This window comes from Loxodonta africana, chromosome 27, assembly GCF_030014295.1.
Source record: "Loxodonta africana isolate mLoxAfr1 chromosome 27, mLoxAfr1.hap2, whole genome shotgun sequence".
NCBI lineage: Eukaryota > Metazoa > Chordata > Mammalia > Proboscidea > Elephantidae > Loxodonta > Loxodonta africana.
In genome coordinates, this window is record NC_087368.1 from 22229483 (window position 1) to 22256685 (window position 27203).

Below are 27203 nucleotides of genomic sequence, written 5' to 3' on the forward strand. Positions count from 1 at the left end.
TAGCTTTCCACAGAAAAACAATGGTCAACATAAAATAACTCAAGGAATTTTTTTCTCAGGAGCCTTTCTTGAAGAAAAGTCTTGGCAACAAATTGCAGCCAAATCAGAGGTGACTGGGGAAACCACAGCAAAACGACCAGTGGTGTGCACTGAATGTACTTAACTATATAACTAAGATTAAAATAAACACGGGGACTACAATAACATCAGATTGTAAGCGCTAAATATGTGTGTGGTCTGCGCCAAGCAGCTGCCATCGTAGTTGTTTCCAAGAAGCTATGCTGAAGGATTTCACTGCAGCATAGCCAAAACGAAAGAAAGAAGGTGAAGGAGGAAGGGAGGAAGGAAGAAAAAAAAAAGAAGCTAAATGCCAAATCAAAGTTGAAAAGCATGTAAAATAGTACAATATAATGTTTATGGATGCACGGGTAAAACCAGGATTGGCTACATAATTTGTGGGGCTTAATACAAAATGAAAATGCAGAGTCCCTTGCCTTGTTCAAAAATTAAGACTTCAAAATGGCAACCAAAGCCCAAAACTTATGTCGTCAAGTCACTTCTGACTCACAGAGACCCTATAGGACAGAGTAGAACCACCCCATAGAGTTTCCAAGGAGCGCCTGGCGGATTCGAACTGCTGACCCTTTGGTTAGCAGCCGTAACACTTAACCACTCACTAGCCACCAGAATTTTCAAAATGGCAACAGCAGACCATTAGACCAAGCAAGGGGCCCACACCTGTTTAACCCAGGGTAAAACCTTGAAATACACGTGACTCCTTAACACCAAATTCAGTATAATTCTTACCTCTTGCAAAGAAGGGAGGAGAACTGGATCAGAAAGGAAAGCTGAGGGTTACAACTCTTTCTATGAAGGTTTATTTCTTTAAAATAAACAACCTGAAAAAGTATAGCAAAAAATCAAGATTAAATGAAGGTGAGTGATGGATATATGGGTGTCATTTTCTGAATGCTTGATTTTCCTTTTTTTTTTAATGATTAATAAATACCGAGATTTGATAAAGCTGGGTGATGGCTATATGGACATTTGTCATATTTTCTGAATGCTGGGAACTATTTGGAAACCCTGGTGGCGTAGTGGTTAAGTGCTACGGCTGCTAACCAAAGGGTCGGCAGTTCGAATCGGCCAGGGCGCACCTAGGAAGCTCATGGGGCAGTTCTACTCTGTCCTACAGGGTCGCTATGAGTCGGAATCCACTCGACGGCACTGGGTTTGGTTTTTTTTGGTTTGGGAACTATTTAACATCTTTTAAAATGTAAATATGGTAGAAAATTTCATACTTGAGCCTAGATGGTACAAGCGGTTTGCAAATGGCTGCTAACCTAACAACTAACGGTTCGAATACATCCAATGGTTCCACAGAAGAAAGGCCTGGAGAACTGCTTCCGTAAACATTACAGTCAAGAAAACCTAAGGAGAAGCTCTACTTTGTAACACGTGGGGTCACCACGAGGCAGGGGCGACTCATGCCAGCTAACAACAAAAGCATAATTCATACAAAGAATAGTTTCTAACTAAAAGCCAAAACAGTGTTCAAAAATCTTTACCCTGTACTTCAGAGTACACAAGCCTTCAAGATTTATGACAGATTCTGAAAGCAAATTAACAAATTAAGAAAAATAATGTTTTCTTGTATATTTGCTTGTTTTTGAACTCACCCTTTGTTCTTGCATGGAAAGGGTTGAGATGCATAATTTCCCCACCTAACAATTTTTTTTAAAAGATGTTTCTTTTTTCAAACAGTGCTATTAACTGTCATCTACAGACTTAAGAACATTCATCAGTGTCAAAATTTGAGAGAGTATGATCTAGGTAAGACTGCTTGATTAGAATAAAGACCAAGATTTAGTAGATGGATTATCTGTCATCTCCTGTTTTTCCGCAGTCACTGTTTAGTGGAGCCCTGGTGGGCAGTGGTTAAGAGCTCAGCTTCTAACTGAAAGATCAGCAGTTCAAATCCACCAGCTGTTCCTTGGACACCCTATGTGGCAGTTCTACTCCGTCCTGTAGGGTTGCTATGAATCAGAATCAACCTGAGAGCAATGCGATTGGTTTTTATTCTTTAGTACATGCAAATGGGGAGAGTGTTGGAAACCTTACTGAATATTGCTGGCCGCATGTCTGGCAGCTACAAGCAGGAAAGACTGCAGACTGCAGACCGGTGGTTCTCACAGGTCACAGTCTCATCGCAACCCATAGCTCTCCACTGTATTTACTTCTGGGGGTGGGAGCTGGAGGAGGGCAGGATGTCTGTGTGTTCCACTGGACCATGCTTGCCTTTCTCCAGGTGGCTCTGTGCCCTGGAGCTGACTTGCTCTGACTTCCGGTTGGTTTTAGCCAAGTGAGGGCAGCGGCAGGAATCTGGAAAGAGGGAGAACAAGAGGTCAGGTAACTATGCCCCTGGCTCCCACCTCCCAGTTTGCAGTGGACGCACTAGCTTCTCTACCTGCGACTGCAGCTCCCTGGCCAGTTTTCTCCTTAGAGTCCCCTCTCCAGTGCCAGGCACTGGTCCCTGCCCCTGCCCTTCAGTCCAGAGGTGGTAAAGGGCTCCCCACAATTACTGGCTCCAGGGTGCTGCACTGTTTGTTTCTCTAAATCCTGTCCACACCTATATTAAGCTCTTTTCAAATCACCCCATATGAGAGTCCCCTTGGTGTCCTGCTAGGCCCCAGCGGTCAAGTGAGAAGGACGGGGAGAAAGGAGGAAGAAAAGTGCCACATCAACTTGAGGAAGAGGCACGTGTGTAAACGTTAAGTGTCCCACAGGTGACGCAGCCCTGTGCCTCTCCTCCCCACCATCATCGCAAGTTGTCTCTAGTTGGGGGGACAAAAAAGGAGAGTAAAAAATACAGTTAAGAAAATGCTATGCAATTAAATGGAGCCCTGGTGGCACAGTGGTTAAGAGTTCAGCTGCTAACCGAAAGGTCGGCAGTTCAAATCCACCAGCCGCTCCTTGGAAACCCTATGGGGCAGTTCTACTCTGTCCTGTAGGGTCACTGTGAGTCAGAATCGACTCAGCAGCAATAGGTTTGGTTTTCTCTTTTTGCATGCAATTAAATATACCAAATTATTATGAACTCAGTTGTAATTATTCCATGCTTCTGAAACAACTTACAGTTTTCAGAACACTTTTTTGCTCAGCCTTTAAATCATTTAGTCACTGCTCCCAAAACATGTGAGCAGCTTAATGCAGAGATTATTATCCTTGAAGGGAAGAGGAAACTAAATTCTGGCCCAAAATGATCTGATAGAGTCTCTTAGTGTTAGACAGGAGTCTCGAACTCACATCTTTGGAATTCACTCATCACATGGATTCTAATTGGCTTAAACAGCATTTCTATCTTACCAAAACTACTACCTACAAGCTTTAAATATGCCTGATTTAATACCTTCATTAAGACAAATAATGGATCTCATTAACCAATAGTCTATGCTGCAAAACCAAAAAACAAAACAAACCTATTGCTATCGCATTGCCTTCAACTCGTAGCGACCCTATGTGACAGAGTAGAACTACCCTATGGTGTTCTGTAAATCTTTACAGAAGCAGACTGCCACATCCTTCTCCCTGAGAGCAGCTGGTGGGTTTAAACCACCCATCTTTCGGTTAGCAGCCAATCATTCTAACCACTGTGACACCAGGGCTCCTCCACGCTGCAAAAGAGGACGTGAACTGAAATCAACAACATCCTACGCTGAAAAGGTTTGCTGTCCTGTCATTCATACTTCCAATTGCATATTCTGGGTTAAGGGGAGAATTCCAGAAGGAAGTTAGTCCCTGAATTTTTTCATCTTCTTCTTCATCAAATAGAGCCCAGAGTGCCCTCCTATGTATAAAGTAGAAATAAATTTCCATTGTTGCCACTATTACCAAGAAAAATTTATGTATGAGTATTTATTTCACTGGTAAAAATACATAATTTGGGAGGCTTTAAAAAATACGTTTAGTAAATCATTATACTCTTGGCATCACTGTTTTCAATTTAAGCATATGCACTGTTTATACTCAAAATGCAGGGGTCTCAGGGATGGAGATCTATAAACCCAAAACACTTGTCTCATTTTACTCTGAACTGAACATTGTTGTTGTTGTTAGGTGCCATCAAGTCAATTCCAACTCATGGCAACGAAGGAAACCCTACCTGGTCCTGCGCAATCTTCGCAATGGTTATTATGTGTGAGCCGGTTGTTGTGGCCACTGTGCCAACCCATCTCACTGTCTTCCTCTGTTTCACTGACCCTCTGCTTTACCAAGCATGATGTCCTTCTCCAGAGACTGGTCCCTCCTAATAACATGTAAGTAAGAACTTCGTAAGTATTTACGTACTAACTGAAAATTAAGAACCCTAAGCAACTAAATAATATTCCCAACCTATATGTAATTAATTTCAGATTAAAAATATACTGCCAGAAATGTTCAAACACTTGAAAACAATATAATGAAGTTTACAAACCATCACTGTAGATGGTCAAGTTTTCTTTCATCAGGGCTTCTACCTGAATTACTTGCTTGAGCTAACGCTCTTTTTTTCCCCACATGCCTTATAAAGTTCTCCATTTTAAAAGGGACCATCACACAAGTCCACTTCAAATATTTGCGAAGGACTCCCCTTATCTGTCAATGAAGATTTGATTTAGATTAGACTATTAAGTAGAACTTCCAAGCAAATTCCTTAATAAATACTCATGTTATTAAAATAACTTTCTTATTTACCTCCTGGGGAAGCCATTCATTACATTTCTAAAATTACAATTTGGGAAGACTAGGAATGTTGGTGAAGAAATTGGATTTTAAGTGGAAAACCTGATAACCGGTCATATTTCTATAGTTTAAAAGCAATTCGATTAAATTCTGGAGAGTAAAATGTCTCATTTTGTACAGAGGGTTTATTTTAAGGTGCTTATGTGTTCCTATATTCTCATCTATTTGTTGTGTTCTAGTGTCCTCCAATGGATATTTTCGATAATACTGGTATTGCAAAATCTGTTTGGACCTGAGAATCACCAGGAGACTGGGTATGTGTACCTTATGAAGAAACAAAGCCTCAAAGAAACTCACTTCACCCAGTCTGAGCTGAAATCAAGTTACACTTAGGGCTCATCCTAAAATCATTCTCCTTAATGGAAAATGAGTTCATCATTTAATTTAAATCCTATAAATCCCCTTATCTTTTTATCATATTGGATAATCTTAAAAGTGATGGACACATTTATATAAAAGCTATCCTTGAAAAACCTGGAAAGCGTATGATTCAGTGACTGGAAATTAGAAGTAGGTGATGTTAGCTGCCATTGGGTCAGCCTCTACTCATGGTGACCTCATGTACAAGGAAATGAAACACAGCTCAAGCTCAGTCCTGCACCATCCACACGATCATTTGTGGACTGAACTGTTGTGATCCAAAAGGTTTTCACTGTCTGATTTCCAGAAGTAGATCTCCAGGCCTTTGTTCCTAGTCTGTCTTAGTCCGGAAGCTCCACTGAAACCTGTTCAGCATCATAGCAACAAACAAGCCTCCAACGACAGATAGGTGGTGGTTGGGCATGAGATTATTGGCCAGGAATCAAACCTAGGTCTCCCAGGTGGGAGGGGAGGATTCTAGTGAACCACGAATGCCGTCACGTGGCACAGTGTTAGACTTTAGGTGTCAAGTAAGACACAGTATTCTCTCATTAGCCTAGAGGACACCAGGAAGTATCCCAGAGTATATGAAGTTTGAGTCAAAAGCAAAACAATTCAAAAAATCCATGTTACTTTATGCTAATGGGTAGAAGATCAGTCTGAATTGGAACATACATTTTTAAAAAACTGTGCTTTTGTATTTTCATGGTCACAATTAGGATGTTGTTTCAATAGCATTTATAATACAACTCAAGGCTATTCTTGTAACTTGATTGTGTCTAGTAGGTCTAGTAAATATATGTCCCATGTTCTCTTTGGTTTTTTTTTTTTTTTTTTTTTCCATCTTAAACAATCCCTCCTAGCCTACAAAAGGTGTTGAATCTTGTATTAGATCAAGTGTCCCAATTTTGATTCAGGAAATATGGTACCCAAATTGTGGGTGGAAGAAAGGGTGTACATGAGAAAGAATTTGAGTCTGTAGATAATGTAAGAAAAATTCCTTGAGCAGAGAAGAATGTTGACACTGCCCTGCATCCACACACAACTAGAAAACCAAACCAAACCCATTGCCGTCAAGTCAATTCCAACTCATGGTAACCCTACAGGACAGAGAAGAACTGCCCCATGAGGTTCCCAAGGAGCAACTGGTAAATTCGAACTGCTGACTTTTTGGTAAGAGGACAGCTAAAATATCATGCTATCTAAAATCTTTCAGGTGCATATATTTCCTTAAAGCAATTGCTAGGCAGTTAAAATAGCCATATAGCACCATTACCACCTGTAAGGACAATATTTTGGGCGTGATTCTCTCACCTACCTACCCACTTTGGGAGAACTCAAATAACTGCTGTTGTTTCAAAGGTTCAAATCATTGAATGGCAACCAGATATTTTAATGAAATGATGAATCATAGTCCTCAGAGAACGCCAATAATGAGATGTTAATTTCAGATTATGAATATGATATTCCAAGTTAGGAGCAAACAACGCTTACGGCACATCCTAACTACAAATCAGTAGTAAGTATCTGTAAGTAGAATGCAAAAGTGAAAATATATGGACATGCCTGTACGTTCCAGTGGGAACCTGAGAACTGCGGTTCTAAATAGGAGTCCCATCAAGAAGACAGTAGGTTCCTCGCCAGTTCCTTCCACCATGTTTATTGACAACACAAACATAAGCCATTGGATGTACAGGAGTGTGTGAAGGTGTCTGCATGCAAGTAAACACGTGTGGATGTGTGTATGAATATGGAAATGGCTGGGGAAGTAACTACCTACAGCCAGCAGAACCTAGCCTCTACTTAGAGAAAATACACCAAGTTTTTTTGAGAATCTGTGTGAGATAACTATCAGGAGTAGAAGAATAACCAGTATTTCCTAAAGGTAAAGAAAGAAGTAGGATGGTTAAGAGGCCAAAAGAACTTGAGCAATCATGCCAATCTAAAGGTCAATGGGTTACCCCTGGGAGACATCTAGTAAGGTAGTGAAAAACCATCACCAACATAAGAAAAAAACAGAGAAGCTACCAGTAATACAAAGGCCACAGAAGAATGAATTTCCCTGAGGAAGAAACAGGCGAAATAAATCTAAGCCAATGAATATTGGCATCATTATTCCATGTCAATTATAATTAATATCAGTTCTCTTTCCAGAACTCACTACAAATTCCTCATACAGGTTACACTGTGAGACAATCCTTTCTGATTTGGATTGACAGTCCAAGTAATTTGAGTGGGTCCTTGAAACACTTGTGATTCTTTCTGTTGCAAATGCAGTTGTTGGGGGAGAGGGGGAATAAAAACCCTCAACTGATGTAAAGGAAAAGAAAATGAATTGGATCTAATAACTGAAGTGCCAAGGAGGACATTCAGCTTCAAGCACAGCTGGATCCAGGGACTCAGGGCCCAGTTTCATTCTCAATCTCTGCTGTCATTCCCAACCCTTCCTGTTTCCTGGCCCATTCTCAAACGGAATGGTGGCAAAATGTCAGCAGCAGTTCTGCCTACTTCCATTCAGGTCTCTTTCCCAGAAGTAGCAGCAGAGGCCTGAGGCAAGCATTTTATTGGGTCTAGTGAGTGCTCACGTCCAGCCCTGAACCAATCATCATGCCAGGGGCATGGGAAACTTGTACTGGCCAGGCCTGAGACATGCATCACACCTGAAGCCAGGAGATGAGTCACTTCCGTTGGAATACTAGGGGCTGGGAGTAGAGGAGGGACAGATCCATAAGTGAATAATGGGGACTGTTACCAGGTATGGCTTAAAAACAGATATCCACTATGTTCTTGACTCAATTAGAGAAATTCTAAACACCAGTCTGGCTCTCAGATTCTTGGCTTCAAAAATGGGATGTTTATTTTGTGGTTACAAGACGGGGGAGGGAGGGAGGGTGGGAGAGAGCTATTTATTGATTAGATAGTAGATAAGAACTACTTTAGATGAAGGGAAGGACAATACTCAATACAGGGAAGGTCAGCTCAACTGGACTGGACCAAAAGCAAAGAAGTTTACTGGATAAACTGAATGCTTCAAAGGTCAGCGGAGCAAGGGCAGGGGTTTGGGGACTATGGCTTCAGGGGACATCTAAGTCAATTGGCAAAATAAATTCTATCAAGAAAACATTCTGCATCCCACTTTGAAGTGTGGCGTCTGGGGTCTTAAATGCTAACAAGCAGCCATCTAAGATGCATCAATTTGTCTCAACTCTCCTGGATCAAAGGAGAATGAAGAACACCAAGGTCACAAGATAATTATGAGCCCAAGAGACAGAAAGGGCCACATAAACTAGAGACTTACATCATCCTGAGACCAGAAGAACTAGATGGTGCCTGGCCACAACCGATGACTACCCTGACAGGGAACACAACAGAAAATCCCTGAGGGAGCAGGAGAACAGTGGGATGCAGACCCCAAATTCTCATAAAAAGACCAGACTTAATGGTCTGACCGAGACTAGAAGAATCTCGGCGGTCATGGTCCCCAAACCTTCTGTTGGCCCAGGATAGGAACCATTCCCGAAGACAACTCATCACACATGGAATGGACTGGACAATGGGTTGGACAGAGATGCTGATGAGGAGTGAGCTACTGTGTTGGCAACTCCTATCTGGAGGGGGTTAGAAACTGGCAAAACAGTCATGAAAGGAGAGCCTGGAAGGAGGGAGCAGGCTGATTTATTAGGGGGAGAGTAAATGGGAGTATGTAGTAAGGTGTATATAAGTTTATATGTGAGAGACTGACTTGATTTGTAAACTTTCACTTAAAGCACAATAAAAATTATTTTTTAAAAAATGGGATGTTTACATAGGTACTTATAGAAGAGGTTCTATAGCTGGTTTGAGGGTCTATTCCCATGAATTCCAGGACATCTAAGTAATGGGCCCTTGTTCTAATACTTTAGAGGTAAGTACGTAGACCAGATCGCATAATCCCATGGAAACAAAAAGTGATAAATAAGCACAATGTTTATGCCAGAATACACTGTATAGTATCAAGATCTGTAGTCACACATTTTCTGTCACTAAAATGGTTGAGGCGCACATTCTTCCATGAGGTCTACACAGCAGAAATCCATTTATCAGCTTACATGCAGAATTGCTCCAGCTCTAGGTGGCTTGAGGGCAGGCACTTGAGCTCCCAGAAGTTCTTGTGTTACTGTCACTTACTCAGGCATTGTCATCTGAAACTGTGGTCTTCTAGTAGGGCTCTTGGTGTCCAGAAGCTCATAACTTCTGGGGAATATGGTCCTAACTGCGTGGACTTCTTTATCTATCCTTTAGATAAATAAACCTCTTTTGATTCACCCATAAGATGTCTCTGGGTTCGCCATCAGTCTGAATCTAGGGTTTTCACTTGTCAATGCAATGGTCACAACAGTAATTTAAATAAAGTTAAAGCCTGCCTAAAAATTGTATTATGAAATTTCTTGTAATAAACACACTGCCTCCTTTGATAATCACATTCACTCTCATGACTAAGTAATCAAATATTTCAGAAGTCATTATAAAAATCGCAGCTTCAAATAGCCAAGTAGTTACTAGACATTTTGATGTAGAGTACCTGGTAGCATGTCTATCTGTCTCATTCTGGGGCCTACATTGTATTACTACCTAAGTTATGCTGATTTCATGGCGATGGAAGAGGCACAAGAGGGCAAACCCAACCATGCAAGGAAGTTCATTGCCCAAAACAAGACACGTGGCCAACCCCAAAGTCAAGGATCAGAGGAAATACACTCTTCCCATCGTCAAAGAAGAACTGACGCATTTTAGTTACGGTGCTGGTGAAGAATACTGAATATACCATGGACTTTCAGAAGAATGAACAAATCTGTCTTGGAAGGAGTACAGCGAGAATTCTTCTTAGAAGCAAGGATGGCAAGACTTCATTTCACATACTTTGTACATGTTATCAGGAGGGACCAGTCCCTAAAGAAAGACATCATGCTTGGTAAAGTGAAAGTCAGTGAAAAAAAAGACACTCAACAGGATGGATTGCTATGGGCTCAAATACAGCAGCAATCGTGAGGTTGGCAGTGTTTTGTTCTGTTGTACATAGGGTCACTATGAGTCAAAACTGACTCAATGACACCTAACAACACCATGATGTGATGGCAAGAGTGTAGATATATAAAACTACTACAGGGGAATGTAAACGTAGCATCAAAAACTAAATCTATCACAGTCACCAAGGTGTACAGGAAGGGGAAGTGGAATAGGGAATGTTGTTAGGAGGTAGATTACCTGGATTCTAGCCTTCGTTCACTCAGTATCTATTTGAGCAAGGACTCTGCGTCTGAGGGGCATACAGCAATTAAAATGAGTGATTTATGAAGGCTTATGCAACTCTAAATATCTCCCATCTTCAATCAATTCTTGCATATTGCTTTCAAAGTTATCAGCCTCCTGTTTAAGATTAACAGATTAAACCTTGGCCCTTACAACTGATCAGGGACTCATTCCCATTAAGCAGTGGTTAAGGGTTTGGCTGTTATCCAAAAGGTTGGCAGTTCGATTCCACCAGCTGTTCATTGGGAATGCTTTGGAGAAGTTCCACTCTGTCCTATAAGGTCGCTATGCATCAGAATCGACTCAACGGCAACAGTGTTTTTTGTCTTTTTAAGGTTTTCCTTGTTTTTCCTTCCATTGCTCAACGCTTGAATCTTATCAAATAGGTCTTCCACTTCTCCATGCTTATCAAAATCCTACCTCTCCTTCAAGTTCCTGTTCCAGTCCCATTTCCTTGCAAAGACCTTATTTTCCTTTAAACTGGCCTAGCATTTGTAGCCTGGATTACTTTTGCTTCTTTGTAATTTCATTTGTTTTTAAAAGCTTGTTTTGTTTTCTTAACTACAGGAGGGCCCAAACAACAAGCATTCTGTTGAATCTTCTTAATCATAACAAAATAAATGAAAAGTATGTTTAAACACTGCTATTTATGCATTCACAATAGTCTCATTACAGTTTTTAAAAAAGTTCCAAAGTTACAGAATTTCTCAAGAATGTAATAATTGATATCTTGATATCATACATAACTATGCTCTTCTGGTAAGGCTGTTGGTGTCCAGAAGCTTATAAATTCTGAAAAATATGGCTGATATCTCTGCTAAATCTTCTAACTACATGGACTTCCTTCTCTATCCTTTAGATAAATAAACCTTGTTTAACTCATCCATGAGAAGTCTCTGGGTTCTCTATCAAAATAAACCTAGTACATTCATTTGTCAATACAATAGTCTCAACAGTAATTCAAATCAGACCTGCCAGAAGAACGAACACATCTGTCTTGGAAGAAGTACAGCCAAAATGCTCCTTAGAAGCAAGGATGGCAAGACTTCATCTCACATACTTTGGACATGTTATCCGGAGGGACCAGTCCCTGGAGAAGGCCATTGTGCTTGGTAGAGGGTCAGCGAAAAACAGGAAGACCCTCAACAACATGGACTGACAGAGTGGCCACACCAATGGGCTCAAGGATAAACCGACAATTGTGATGATGGCTCAGGACTGGGCAGTGTTTCTGTTGTACGTAAGGGCTCTTTGAGTTGGAACCAACTCAATGGCACCTAACAACAACAATAAATTTCATTATGAAATTTCTTATAATAAGCACACTGTCTCTTGCAATAATCACACTCAATCCCATGGATTATCATAGAGTACAAAAAACAAGAGAAAAATCTTGAACATGGAGCCATTCAACATCGAAAAATATTAATCAGTCTAGTACTTTCCTAGGCCACATTAGACAACACTCTAAATAAATAAAGTCTTTTCAAAGTGAAAAAGGATCTGCACAGCTAGCAAGAGGGTGCCAGACACAGCTGCAGAGTCAGCCTTTTGTGAAAATTCACCGTTAGAAAATCACTTGTAAATTTATGTAGTGCCAAAACCACTGTCATTTCAACAAGAAAACTACTGCAACCGTTCCCAGGGGTGAGAGCGTGGGTGACTGCCTACATTCACTCACCTATGGATCAAGGTACTTCTATTCATCTGTTTAAGATATTCAACTTCAGCACCCAAATATTGGGACAGCTCCTGTTTGTACAAAACAATGGGAAAATTCAACTCAGAACTTCAATTATATTTTCCTTAAACATTATTTTCATTATTAGCTAAATGTTCCAGCAAGGAATGTGATTTAAATATGCTACCCAAAACTGAAAGAAGCTGAAGTTCTACATCTATGAAATTAATATAGAAATAATTACAAAAAAAAAAAATTCTACCCCAGCCCTTTAATCAAGTTTTCAATTCTGGAGAGTTTCTAGAAGTCTAGGCTTATGGCTTCATAAAGAACAATACTAAAAGCAGGCTTCATGAAGCAGGAAGTTCATGACTTTCCCCCAGACTACGTCAACAGCTTCCTGTCTGGTCTCCAAGGCTTCATCTCTCACTTCCTGCTCCATTTTCCTAGAGCACCAACTGATAACGTCACCCTCAGAAACCTTCATTAGCTACCACTGGACTTCAAAGAGAATCCAAATTTCTCATCCTGCCATTCAAGGCCTTCACAATCTGCTTCCAGTCTATCTCTCCCACTTTCATTTCTCACTACTGTCCTATCGCAATCAAATACCTCAGCTAAACTGATATCTTCCAGGATACCTTGTATTTCCTCATGTCTACATCTTACTCTTATTTTTCCCTTTGCTTGACACTCCTTTTCCCAATCATCTACGTTTATTCTTTCAAGCTCTATTCAGATGTCACATCATGTTTGAAACCTTCCCTAATCACCATTATTTGGTCATTTCTTCTTTTTCTAAATTCTCATAGCTTTTTTGTTTTGTATTACTCCGTCATCATTTAATTGTTGTTGTGTGCTGTCGAGTTGATTCTGACCCATAGTGACCCTACAGGACAGAGTAGAACTGCCCCATAGTTTCCTAGGCTGTAATTTCTACTGGAGCAGATTGCCAGGTCTTTTCTCCCATGGAGCTACTGATGGCTTTGAACTGCTGACCTTTCAGTTAGCAGCTGAGCCCTTAACCATGGCACTACCAGGGCTCCTTCGTTATTTAATAGGTGCATGTATTATCTCCTTTACAAGATGGGAAGGGCAGCACCCATATCTTATATATTGCTCTCTCTCCCATAGTGCAATGGGCACTCAATTACTTGCTGAATGAGTGAACTGTAAAGAAATTGTAATCTCGACATTTTGTGCCTTCAATTTATAGAAGTTAGGGGTTGATCCGGTAAAAATTTTTGGACCCTTTCCCCCATAATCAAACCCAACAAAATATGCTTTTAATAAATCAGGTTGACCAAAAGGAAGACAATCCTATAAAATGATAGTTAATTCATACCAGCCTCTTGTTTGACCTAGGCATGCCCTCGGAAGATGTGGTACCAAATCTGTGTGACATCACGTTCCTCTTCCAAGCAAATTGTTTAACAATTTCTATCAAAGGCTAACTAAGCTGAATGGTCTAAAATACCTTCAGCTCATCTGAAGGGCCACAGCCTCTGATGCAAGATGGATTCAAGGTTTTCATGCACTGTGTTCACTAGGAGTGCTCTCAGAATTAAAGCCATTTGGAGTAGCAAAGGAAGCAGGATTGGGCAGGAGGAGAAGCTAGGCTGCAATGCAGTCATGACAAAATCATGACAAGACCCTGATCCCACGAGGGCTCTGGAGCTGGAATGGCCCCATACGGTTTTTCACCAAGGAGGTGGCCAGGCTTACAGCCCTGATTTCATCAGTCATTGAATGTAGACTGCCCTGGGTGGGAGCCATCCCTTGGGCAAGGTGATTCTCTTCAGCGGAGATAATTCTCAGAGAGAGATGAGGAGACCTCTCAGCAGACAACCTTCCATGCAGCAGGGAGAAAAAAATCCTTCAGTTCAGAGGTAGAGATCTGGGAAACACAGTTCAGCACCCACAGCTACATTTAGATTCAATGCATCTAATGCCTTTTCCATGAGGTTGTTCTCTTCTTTTGTGTTTTGTTTGATTAGCATGCCTCAGTTCTAGAACAGAGAACTGTTTGATGCTCTGCTATTTCTCATAAACAATTTCTCTACAGGCCTGAAACACCTATCATAGTGCTTGCTCCTAACTCCAGTAGTTTTTATTCTCAACAAATGGAACGTGTATTTGTATCCTTTTTGTTTGTTTGTTCAAATGGTCATGTTGCAAGAAGAATGATAAATGGAAGAACTTTTATTTAGAAAGTAATGAGGGAGAAAGAAGAGAGGTGTCCAGACTCACTGCAGGAAACTTCTTTTTTTTTTTAGTAAAGATTGCATCTAAGGTAATATTTTACAGTGTAAAGCATTCTGAGGAGTCAGCAAACATACTGCAAATTTGAATAAATAGGGACAGGAGGCCTGGTGGTACAGTGGTTTAATTAAGTGCACAGCAGCTAACCGAAAGGTTGGTAGTTTGAATCCACCAGCCACTCCTTGGGGGAAAGATGTGGCAGACTGCTTCCATAAAGATTACAGCCTTGGAAACTGTGATCATTGGGTGTGTTTCACCTTGGCTGGACCGTGATTCTCAGTAACTTGGTAGTTATGGTGTAGTTTGGCAGTCGTATAGTGATATAATCACTTCCATGATGAGATCTGATATAATGTGATAACCTCCATAATGGGATTTGCTGTGAGTAGACAATCAGTTGAAAGGCAGTTTCCTTAGGGGTGTGGCCTGTATCCAATATAGGTAAACTTTCTGGCAAGGCTCATGGGCTTTTTGCTCGCTCTAGATCCCGCAGATGGCTCCTGTTCATCTGACCTCCAGTTCTTGGGATTTGAGCTAGTAGCTTACCTGCCAATCTTGGGTTTTGTCAGCCTCCGCAGCCTGTGAGCAAGAGGTCTGCTCTCTGATCTGCCAGTCTTGGATTCATCTGCCCCTGCAGGTACGTGAGTCAGGAGAAGCCTCCAGCTTGACCCACAGACTTGGGACTTTTCAGTCTCTACAACCATATGAGCCATTTCCTTGATATAAATCTCTCTCTCTCTCTCTACATATATATATGTATGTATGTGTGTATTTATACGCTTCACTAGTTTTGGTTCTCTAGAGAACCCAACCTAAGACAGAAACCTATAGGGAAGTTCTACTCTGTCCTACAGGGTCACTATAAGTCAGAATCGACTGGACAGCAGTGGGTTTGGTTTTTGGTACATGAATTTACTTGTCCTTTTAAACTAACTCCCTAGTTTTGCTGTCTATACTTCAGAGTTTTCAAGATGCTTCTAATATTTTATCAGAGATCAAAGACACCCTAAGATAGCTGACAATTCTAATTATCTTGACTTAAAAATGTGCAAACTATGATTCAGTAAGTTTAACTGATCTTTCTCAACATCGCACAGCTGGCAAGAAGAGAGAGATCCTTAACTTAGCTTTTCTACTTCTCCTGACACGTCTAATATCACACCAGCAGATGTCAACCATGATACTGCCATCCACGGCGAGATTGTCACAAATCATTTGTTACTAGACATAACATGTGAAGCTTGTACATGATTTTACTTTTATATGTAAGGACTGGCTGTCTGTACAAAATGTATCTCTGGCTCACTTGGGTTCTGAAGTGCTTTCTCAAGGAGAAGGAAATGGCTACAGCAGGAAGAGGAAAGTCGACGTACTTGATAAACCTACGGGAGTGTGTCTGCCATGTGAATATTATTTATCGTGTACGTCTTGGTGGTATGCATCACCATGCCTCTAAGATCTATGACCGTGTCTCCGCCACTGCATTTGCCTCTAGAGGAATCTCCTGAGTTTTGGCTTCCCTTCTTAAACTCCTTTTAAAGACAGTGTTAACCACATATTGTTTGTTCTAAAACCCATAATTAGCTGCTTATGGCTTTTTACTACATCTATCTTCTAAAATCTAGTTACTTTTCTTCTTTTGCACCTAACTCTGTGGCAAGACAACCTTTCATTAGTAAAAAGTTTATGAAGCTTAGAGGACTGAACTCAGAAAAGCAGTGAGAATATTCCTCTATTAGCAATTGCAGAATCCCACCCACTTATCAAAGACCAGTACTTTAGCTACATGAAAGATGAATAGGAACGTCTTAGTTATCTAGTGCTGCTATAACAGAAATACCACAAGTGAAAGGCTTTAACAACAGTAATTTATGCTTTTAGAGTTTATGAGGCTGGAGGTCCAAATTCAGGGTGTCAGCTCCAGGGGAAGGTTTTTTCTCTCTCTTGGTTCTAGGGAAGGTCTTTGTCATCAATCTTCCCCTGGCCTAGGTGCTTCTCAGTGCAGGGACTCTGGGTCCAAAGGACACTGCCTGCTCCCAGCACTTCTTTCTTGGTGGCATGAGGTCCCTCTCCTCTCTGCTGGCTTTTCTCTTTTGTATCTCAAAAGAAATAGACTCAAAATACAACCTAATCCTCTAGATTGAGTCCTGCCTCCTTAACATAACTGTCTCTAACCCTGCCTCATTAACATCATAGAGAGAGAATTTACAACACATAGGATAATCAGATCAGATCATAAAATGGAAGACAACCACACAGTGTTGGGAATCACAGCCTAAACAAGTTGACACACATTTCTGGGGGGCACACACAGTTCAAGCCATAACAAGGAGTCAGAGAAGGCTGACCACAGCAGTGATTCTCAAGATGAGAAACACCAATCAAGGGCAATGTCAACATTTCTGAAAAGACATTGATCATATTTTACACACAATAATGTTTTTAAGGAACATGGAATCACAAAGAAAAATAGATGTCTAGCCAACCAACTCCAATTAGTCATAATGTAACCGACAGAGTTAAACTTCTCCTCCTCCTTCCATCCACCCCAGGTCTGTGAGTTCCTCATAAAGCATTCTGCGTAGCAGGCCAAGGTCACTTGGCTGCTTCTTCGCCAAGGCTGCTTCACTACCTACCCCCCCTCCATTCCAACATGTACAATAAGCTGCAAAAAAAAAAAAAAAAACAAAGCTGCCTTTAAATAAACGTCATGCATCATACCTCCCCCAAAACACATGCCCCCAACCACCATACTGTACCCCCACTATACCCACACACGTTAATAAGTTCCCAGAATTGCCTGCCTATTCTCAGAAGCTTCACGATTTAGGCCTAACTTCCCTGTCCCAAACCCTATAACTGACCTAAAATTCCCAACCTCAGGAGGCATTATTTGAGACTCAGTCTCTGAGCTCCTCGCTCTACCAGCTCGCAATAAAGTCCACTTTCTCTTTCTCAAAGGTCTGGTGTCTCTCAATTGACTCGAGGGGTCATGCAGGGCAGGATCCACCCTCTTTGGGTTAGAATGATAAACTGCAGAACTTGTCATAGTATATATTAGAGTAAGGATAACTTCTCAGAAATCTATCTAAGCTTTGTTTCTTCAGCAGGAGATGCGGACTGAAAATAAATCCATAGGACATGGGATATTGTTACTAAAATGGAATGGAGCGGAGTTTTTTAACAAGTTGATTTCAACCAAAATATAGTCAAATGAATAGGAGTTCTTCTTAAGAAGAGTCACCTAAAAGGCTATGGGAGGGGTCACTCTTAGTGATACTGATCTCAAAAGCTACACATAAAAATTAGTCTCTGCTTTATAGTCTTATCTAATTACGCCTGCTATATAACCTTTACCCAGAGCATTTTATAACTCCTTTTTGTGAACTATCTTCAGAGCAAATGACAGTATAAGAACATAATAATTTTTTGACAATATAAGAAAATAATTACCAATTATTGGGCTTTTGCAATGTGCCATGGACTATACTAACCATTTTACACATATTATCTAATATAATCATTCACAACAGCTATATGAGTTAGGTATTATTAACCCTATGTTCTAGAAAAGAAAAACTGAAACTCAGAGAAGTTACAAAACTTAAAATGACAAGTGGCCTCAAGTCACAGAGCTGGTAAGTGAAAAAGTTAGTATTTGCACCAAAGTCTCCTTCCAAAGCCCACTTCACTGTACAGTCACATAGGGCATACCATGAAGTCAATCAAATCCAAGACTTTGCATCTTAATAGCAATGTGACAAGCTTGTGGAGTTCTCACCATTTCCCAGACCTCACTCCGGGGATACCAAAATATGAGACAAGCCACCAGAGGACAAGGCACAGGTCCCCCTACCCCCCACCCCAGGGACTTACAAGCAGGTAAAATCGGTTCTGATTGTTATCTGGTCCTTGCCAAAATATAAACCCACTTGTAAATGATAAAGCTTGGCCACCATTGAAGATGATCTAAAAAACCAGAAACACTCAGAAGACAGCACCTCAGAGATCAGTTATAAAACAGACCCAGTAGTGATGCCAAAAACAAAACAAAACCCATTGCTGTTGAGTCAATTCTGACTCCCAGCAACCCTGTAGGATAAAGTAGAACTGCCCCATAGGGCTTCCTAGGCTGTATCTTTACAGGAGCAGACTGCCATATCTTTCCCCCAGAGAGCAGCTGGTGGATTCGAACCGCCTACCTTTTGGTTAGTAGCCGAGCTCTTAACCACTGCGCCACCAGGGCTGCAGAGCTTCACAAAGTGAATACTTTAAGGCAGGCAGACAATTGTCGTTTGAAGCTCTGTTATGTTTCTAAAAGTACCATTGCTTTGTGGTCATTAGCTCTAATTTATGACAGTAGCTTTGAAAGCACTTTGCAATTTTATGAATATATACTTTATTAACTGAATTTATAAATTAAACTGTTCATGAAAGCAGATTTCCTTGTAATTTTATTTACCTCGAGTACTAACTGCATGTTGCACTAAGTTATTAAAGTTATATTTCCCCTTTGCAGACTTTTAACTCCAGTGCATATTACTTATCTGAATACGCATAGCCCAAAAGGGAGTAATAGCACAATAGCAATTTGATTGAGATTATGAAATTAGGTAGCTTGTTAGACTCTCAAGCACAATATTTTTTAAAAAACAAAACAGATTTTAACATAATAAACTAATTGATTTAGGAATCATCTTAAAAATTGCCTCCATTTGCAACACTTATGTTTGGTTACAGAGCCCGGGTAGGTATAGGGTGGATCCTAAAAAATGACAAAATTTGAGAGTACGCTTTTAGCCTATGGTTACATCCTCTCACACCCTAAAAAAAAAAAAAGAAAAAAGAAACCTTCATCTTTCAGATTACCAGCTACTAGAAGATAAAATTCACCACGTATCTGTACCAGGCCCTGGAGAAGGACACCATGCTTGGTAAAGAAGAGGGTCAATGAAAAAGAGGAAGACCCCCAACAAGATGGATTGACACGGTGGCTGCAACAATGGGCTCAAGCGTAACGACGAATGTGAGGATGGCACTGGACCAAGCAGTGTTTCATTCTGTTATATATAGGGTTGTTATGAATTGGAACCAACTCAACCACACCGAACAACAACAACAACAGAAGATAAAGCAGACAAATAAGGACCTCCCCCTAGAGTCACACCATGAATTTGGACTTCTAACCTCCTGAATTGTGAGAAAATAAATTTCTGTTCTTTAAACCCACTCACCTGTAGTATGCCTGTTAGGGCAGCACTAGGTAACTAAGACACAGCCTTAACCTTCTATTAATATCTCTTTCCAAAAATGTTTCAGAAGATCACAGAATTCACCCTCCCCTTAAGTTAGAAAGATTCTGGGAGCTTACAATTTTTTTTATGAATGTAGATTTTTGATAGTTTAGAGAAAAGTTGAATGTTAAGACAAATGATTTGCCAAATTAACAATCAAATCGAAAGGTGCTTTGGGTCATATTTTAAATAACTCCAGTAGTAGGTGATACACACGTTTCATTGTGAAATATTTATGGATTTGTCTGAGCTTTAAAAATTTATCAGTTTTAATGGACCAGGGTCAAAGGAATGGTTTTTCTATTTTCATTTTAAAATAGGGTAGGTCAGTCAGCTAGTCTCTACTACTGAGAAATCAGACTTACTAGCTTTATCTAATAAATGACCTAAGGTCACGCAAAATAATGACTCAAAATAAAAGTAAGTACAAGCTATGGATCACAAGAAGTTATTAAAAGCTGTACAACTAAATTTTAGAAGTTATAATCCTATCAATATAGCCCTACAATAGGATAAAACTCTTCACTAATTACTAAAATGCAACATAATTTGAGAATGATTAAGTATGTCCTTTTAAATAGAAAAAGAATTACAAGAGCAATTTTAAAAAGTCAGACAATTTTACAGGTTTTTAAAATAATAGTTACTTACATTTTATAGTTTAGCAAGCATTTCCATTGCTAATCTTCTTTACAATATCTTCCTAGAGCAGGTATTTTACATATAAAATTAAAGTAAGAGAGATTATGTCCAAGTTTATACAGTTTCAAAATGCATTAAGAGCTGAAAATTAAGCAGTCAAAACAGTGTTTCCAAGGAGCAGCTGACGGATTCAAGCTGCCGACCTTCTGGTTAGAGCCAAGCTCTTAACCACTGCACCACCAGGGTTCTGAAAGAGAATTAGTCAAGGTAAAACCAGAACCAAACCCACTGCCATCGATTTGATTCCAACTCATAGTAACCCTAGAGGACAAAAGAAAACCGCCCCACAGGATTTCCAAGGCTGTGATCTTTATGGAAGCAGACTAACACAACCTTGGCAGAGGTATTTAAATCCGTAGCCCCAGATAACTTACATCCTCAGGCAACTAAGTAAATGATCAAAGTCTACAGACCATCAGCAGCTGTCATTTTCAGCATCTGTGAAATTGAGCCAGTATCTGGAGATTAGAAATATTTCCAAAATATTTCATTTCATATCAACATTAATTTCAGAGATTTCTAGAAAAGGCTTTATATTCCTAGAAAAGGCTGGATTGTGAAAAATTAAAGTCACTGAGTCAGGATTTTTAAAAGTCTCAAAGTACTTGGTAAAAATTAATTTCTTTGTAAGTAACAAGTTAGGTCAAATAAATTTCATTTACTTCTAAGTTAACACTAAGAAAATGAAAATTGTAAAATATCTTCATTTTGATTAGTTTACTATCATCATCAATATTTCATCCTCACTGCAAAACACACACGTGGGAATTATCATTCAAATTAGACCACTAGGTGGTGTGCAAATGACTGGAGGACATTTTGATGAAGGAGATGTCAAAACAGGTCCTAGATGCATCACTATATGGCTTTTGTTTTTAAACTGCTACCATCTTAAAAAAAATAAATAAGCACTGTATCTGATTACTTATGTGATTCACAGACTTGCGCAATTAAAAATATATATATGCAATTAGGACAGGAAAAAAAAAAAATGCCCCTAGAGAGGCTGGCTTTGGAAACAGGAAAAGTAAATCTTTATGCCTCCTGCCTTTGGCTAACAGAGAGGGGTGGGGGAATGAAGCCCTGCCTGAGAATTTGAACATGATAAAAGAAATGCTGTAATTTCAAAGCTCTGCCCACGCTTTATGTGCTGACAGGTCCGATACTGACAGGTAGGCATTAAAAGAGCTGTATCACAGTTGTTAAAATTCTGAAATGCTTTCTTACTGGCTTACAAATAATTATACCCAGACCACTCCTATGCATGCCCTCCCACAATCAAAGCACCCCAGGTCCTCCCCTAAAATCCCTTCACCTTCAGCTAACAAAGGGTTAAGACAGGCTTAGGATGAAATCTCTGGCACTACTTCCATCTCATTGTTAATTATTTTTAATATCACCCTAAGTAGGGACCCAGAGTCAATTGTTTTATTCAGAGCATTTTAATATCAGTTTCTCTTTTGGTTATGCAAAGGAAAACACAGAATTTAGTTTGAAGTAGGGAGCAGAGAGATAAGGGTATCTGCATAAGCATTTAAGAATGATGCAGGCACTGGAGGAAGCCAAAGAAAAGAGAGCAAGAGTTGCAGAAAGAAAAGGACCTTAAATAACAGAACTATTTCACTATGGAGAAGTTCTACTTTGCACACGTGTGGTTGCCATGAGTCAAAATCAACTCAATAGTAACTGTCTTAGCCATCTAGTGCTGCTATAACAGAAACACCACAAGTGGACGGCTTTAACAAAGAGAAATTTATTTTCTCACAATCTAGTAGGCTAGAAGTCCAAATTCAGGGCATCAGCTCCTGGGGAGGGCTTTCTCTCTCTTGTGGCTCAGGAGGAAGTCCTCATCATCAAACTGCACCTGGACTGCTAGCTACTTAGCACAGGAACCCCAGGTCCAAAGGACATCTGCTACTCACAGTGCTTCTTTCTTTGGGATACGAGGTCCCCAACTGTCTAATTGCTTCCCTTTAATTTATCTCTTGTAAGACAAAAGGTGGTGCAAGCCATACCCCAGGGAAACTCCCTTTACATTGGATCAGGGATGTGACCTTAGTAAGGGTGTTACAATTCCACCCTAATCCTCTAACATAAAATTACAATCATAAAATGGAACACAACCACACAATACTGGGAATCATGGCTCAGCCAAACTGATACACACATTTTTGTGGGGACATAATTCAATCCATGACAGTAACTAACAACAATGACAAGGAGGGAGGGCTGTGGGAGTGAGGTACCTAGTGAAAACCTCCTTTTTGGCACAGTGATAAAGGAACTTGAGAGAAAAGCATGCTAATATTCAATTTAGATGTTTTTGCTAAACCATGAGATAATCCTCTATAGTTTCCCTTCGAAGAGTTTGAACACTGGTCTATTGCAATGTATTACTGGTGTTTGGGGGAATGGAAGTAAGTGAATGATGTTCCATGCCTGGGGAAATATGGACTCAGAGATAAGGATAGGAGTAATAATGGAAAGTAAGCTTCAGCACAAAACGACACTGCAGAAGGTAAGATTAGTGGACTTGGGGACAAAGCAATAGAAATTATTCAAAAAGAAACATAGAAAAGACATTCCCAAAAATGAACAGAGGATCAGCGAGCTGTGGGGCAACTTCAAGTGGCCTAATAAACATGAAATTAGTGACACAATAAAAGAAAAGAGAGAGGCAAGGAGAGAAAAGATATTTGAAGAAATAATGGCTCCCAAATTTCCAAATGTGATGAAAACTAAAAGCCCACAGATCCAAGAAGCACAACAAACCCCAAGCGTGAGAAACATGAAGAAAATGACGCAAAGGTAAATGTCTTAGACTGGGTTCTTTAGAGAAGCAAAACCAGTAAAGCATATAAATATATAGAGAGGTTTATATCAAAGAAATGGCTCATGCAATTGTAGAGGCCAGAACGTGGGTCAGGCTGGAGGTTTCTCCAGATTCACGTTATCCGAAGGTGCCAGTGAACCCAAGATCAGCAAGTCAGACAACAAGGCTCTTGCTCACAGCCTGTAAGACCAATGAATCCCAAGGTCAGCAGGCAAGACAGCATGTAAGCTGCTAGCTCAAGTCAGGAGAACTGGAGGTCAGACGAACGGGAGCCAGCTGCAGGATCCAGAGCAATCAAACGCCCATGAGCCTTACCAGAAGGTCTACTTATATTTCATTCAGGCCACACCCCCAAGGAAACACCTTTTCAACTGACTGGCTACTCATGGCATTTCCCATCATGAAGGTGATGACATTGTATCAAACCTCATCATGGCAGTAATCACATCACAGTATGACTGCCAAACTACATCATAACTGTCAAACAACTGAAAATTATTGCCCAGCTAATTTGACACACAACCTTAATGATCACAGTAAATCATAATCTAACAGTGAATAAAACAGAAAATCTTAAAAGCATTCAGAGAAAAATGACATAATACATACAGGAAAACAAAGATAAGGATAATTGCAGATCACTCGTCAGGAAAAAAAAAAATGGATCAAAATCATTAAGAAACTGGAAGTAAAAAATCTGTCAACCAAGAATTCTATTTCCAGTGAAAATATCTTTCACAAATGACACAAAAAAGCTAAAAGAATTCTTTCCAACAAATGTGCACTACAAAAAAAAAAAAAAAAAAGTTACAGGATGTCCTCCAGGCAGAATGAAAATGGTACCAAATGGAAATAAAAGAAAAACAAAAATATCTATCGCCATCAGGTCAATTCCAACTCATACTGACCCTGTACAAATCAAGGATGAGCACCAGAAATGCTAACTACATGAGCAAAGGTTTTAAAAGCCTTTTCATTATTTAAAACTAATAAAAACTGTCTAAATAAAAATAGTAATACTGTAGTGTGAGTTCATATTATAGGTAAAAGTAAAATGTATGACGATAGTACAAAGACCAGGAGAAAAAAATTAGAAATATACTGTTGAAAGGATCTTACATTAAATGCGAAGTGGTAAAATATCACTTGAAGATAGATTATGATTAGTTAAAGATGTGTACTAAAAAAAGACCACAAACTGTAAAAGAAAAAAATAAAATAATGCTTTAAAAAGTTGCAGCTACTAAGCCAAAAAAGAAGCATGCAATTAATTCAAAAGAAGACAGGTAGAAAACAAACAGTATGACAATGGAGTTAAACCCAATCTTAACAATAGTCATTTCAAATGGAACTGGTCCATATACCCCTATTAAAAGGCAGAGATTATCATATTGGATTAAAGCAAGACCCAATTATATACTCCCTAAAAGGAACACATTTCAAACATAAACATACAAATAGGCTAAAGTAAAAGGATAGGGTAAGATATATCACACTAAAACTATTTAAAAGAAAGCTGAAGACACTGTATATGAGAACATGTAAATTTCAGAATGAAGAATATAAGCAGCAATGAAATTCATTTCATAATGATAAAATTGTTAATTCAATAAAATAACATAATAACCCTAAATTTTATGCACACCTAACAACAGGGTTTCAAAATACATGAAGCAAGAACTGAAACAACTGCATGGAGAATAGACAAATCCAGGATTATTGTCAGATATCTCAAAACCACTCTCTTAATAAATGATAGAAGTAGACAGAATAAGTAAAAATATAAGACTTGAACAACACTATCAACCAAACTGACCTAATTGATATTTATAGAATGTTTCACCCAACAAAAACAGAATGTAGATTTCTCATGCACACAGAACATTTATCAAGATAAGACTATATTCTGGACCATGAAGCAAGTCTTAATAAATGTAAAAGTATTCAAATCATAACAAGCATGTTCTCTTACCACAAAGGAATTAATTAGACATCATTAACAGAAAGAAATAGGAGAAAAAAATCACCCAAATATTTGGAATTTAAATGATGCATTTCAAAATTACTCATGGGTCAAGGAAGAAGTTAATAGGGAAATTAGAATTTTGAACTGAATTAAACTGAAAACACAACATATCAAAATTAGTCAGATGTTGCTAAAATAGCACCAAATACCTAGAAAAGAAGAAAGATCTCAAATGAGCAAACTAAGGTATTCCCTTAAGAAATTAGCTGAAAAACAGAAAATGAAATCCACAGTAAACAGAGAAAAGGAAATGATAAAGATCAGAGAGGAAATTAATGAAAGCGAAAAACAGGAAAAATTGATATAACCAAAACTTGATTACTTGAGAAGATCAACTAACACAATCTCTGGAGAGACCAAAAATAAAAGAGAGAAAACACAAATTGTTAATATCAGAAATGAGAGAGGTGACAATATGACATCACCACAGGTTCTACAGATTTAAAAAAAAAAAAAAAAAAGATAATAAATATTATGAACAACTTTATCCAAATAAATTCAGCAATATTGATGAAATGGACAAATTCCATAAAAGATAAACTACAAAGTACACTCAGGAAGAAACAGTCTGAAAAGCATTTATGTATTTGTGCGTGTGTGTGTGTGTGCACACAAAATTGAGTTTATAGTGTAAACTCTTCCCACAAAGAAAACTCCAGGCCCACATGGCTTCACTGGGGGAATTCTACTCAACATCTAAAGAAAGAAATAATACCAATTATATCTACAAAAACTCTTTTAGAAAACTGAAAAGACAAGAATGTTTACTGACACATTCTATGTGGCCAGCATTATAAGAAAACTACAGCTCAATATTCCCCATGAACACTGACATAAAATTTATACACAAAATTTCAGCAAACTAAAAGCAACAAGATACAAAAAGAATACATCATGACCAAATGAGATTTAATCCTGAGAATGCAAGGTTGGTTTAACATCTGAAAGTCACTCAATGTAAACCACCATATTAACAAACTAGGAAGTAAAAACCAAGCATTTATTTCCATAAACACAAAAAGCATTACAAAATCTCACATCCGTTCCTGAGAGGGGATCGGGGGAAGAGAGAGTGGGCGTGCAGTATTAAAAAGGGCCGTGAAAAAAATTGGGGGGGGGGGGGTGATGAATAGCTTCGTTATTTTGGTCGTGGTGATGGTTTCACAGGTGTATAAATATGTCAAAACATCAAATTGTATACTTTAAATATGTACAATTCATTTTACGTCAATTATTCCTTAATAAAAACACTATAAGCTGCATCTCAAACACTATCTTCTCACCTTCGAGTACTATGTCCCACACATTCTTCCCATCGCATGTTTCCCAGATCGGGGTTACAATATACAATCTGTAAACAAGAGTAACAGTTGTTCAAGTGGGAATCACTTGGTCACTCAATCTCCAGAAAAGGTGAAGACCAGTAACTCACCACAGCATTGTGGGTAAAATTCCAACTCAATGCCAAGCGCATATGCATCATACCTAAGACGTCTTAAGGGGAACAGGGTTTACTAAGCACAGAGTGAGGCCAGGGGAAATCTCAGATGCAAACTGCTTCATTACGTGCGACACATTCATGGGAAAACCAAAGGCAACTGCCGCCACCAAAAACAGGACCAACAAGATTCACACAAAAGCGGAAGGTCCAAATCTATCGGATGAGGTTCAGGACTGATTAGTTGATGTTACAGTGTCTGCAAATTTACCTTCAAATACTTTACCAAGGGTGGTGGTGGCTGCTGTTGGGTGTTGTCCATTCTGACTCATAACAATCCTATATGACAGAGTAGAGCTGCCCCAGAGGGTTTTCTTTGCTGTAATCTTTACGCAAGCAGATCACCAGACCTCCCTCAGAGCTGCTGGGTGACTTTGAACTGCCAACCTTTCACTTAGCAGCCAAGCACTTAACTGTTACACCACCAACCAAAAAAAAAAAAACCAAACCCAGTGCCGTCGAGTTGATTCTGACTC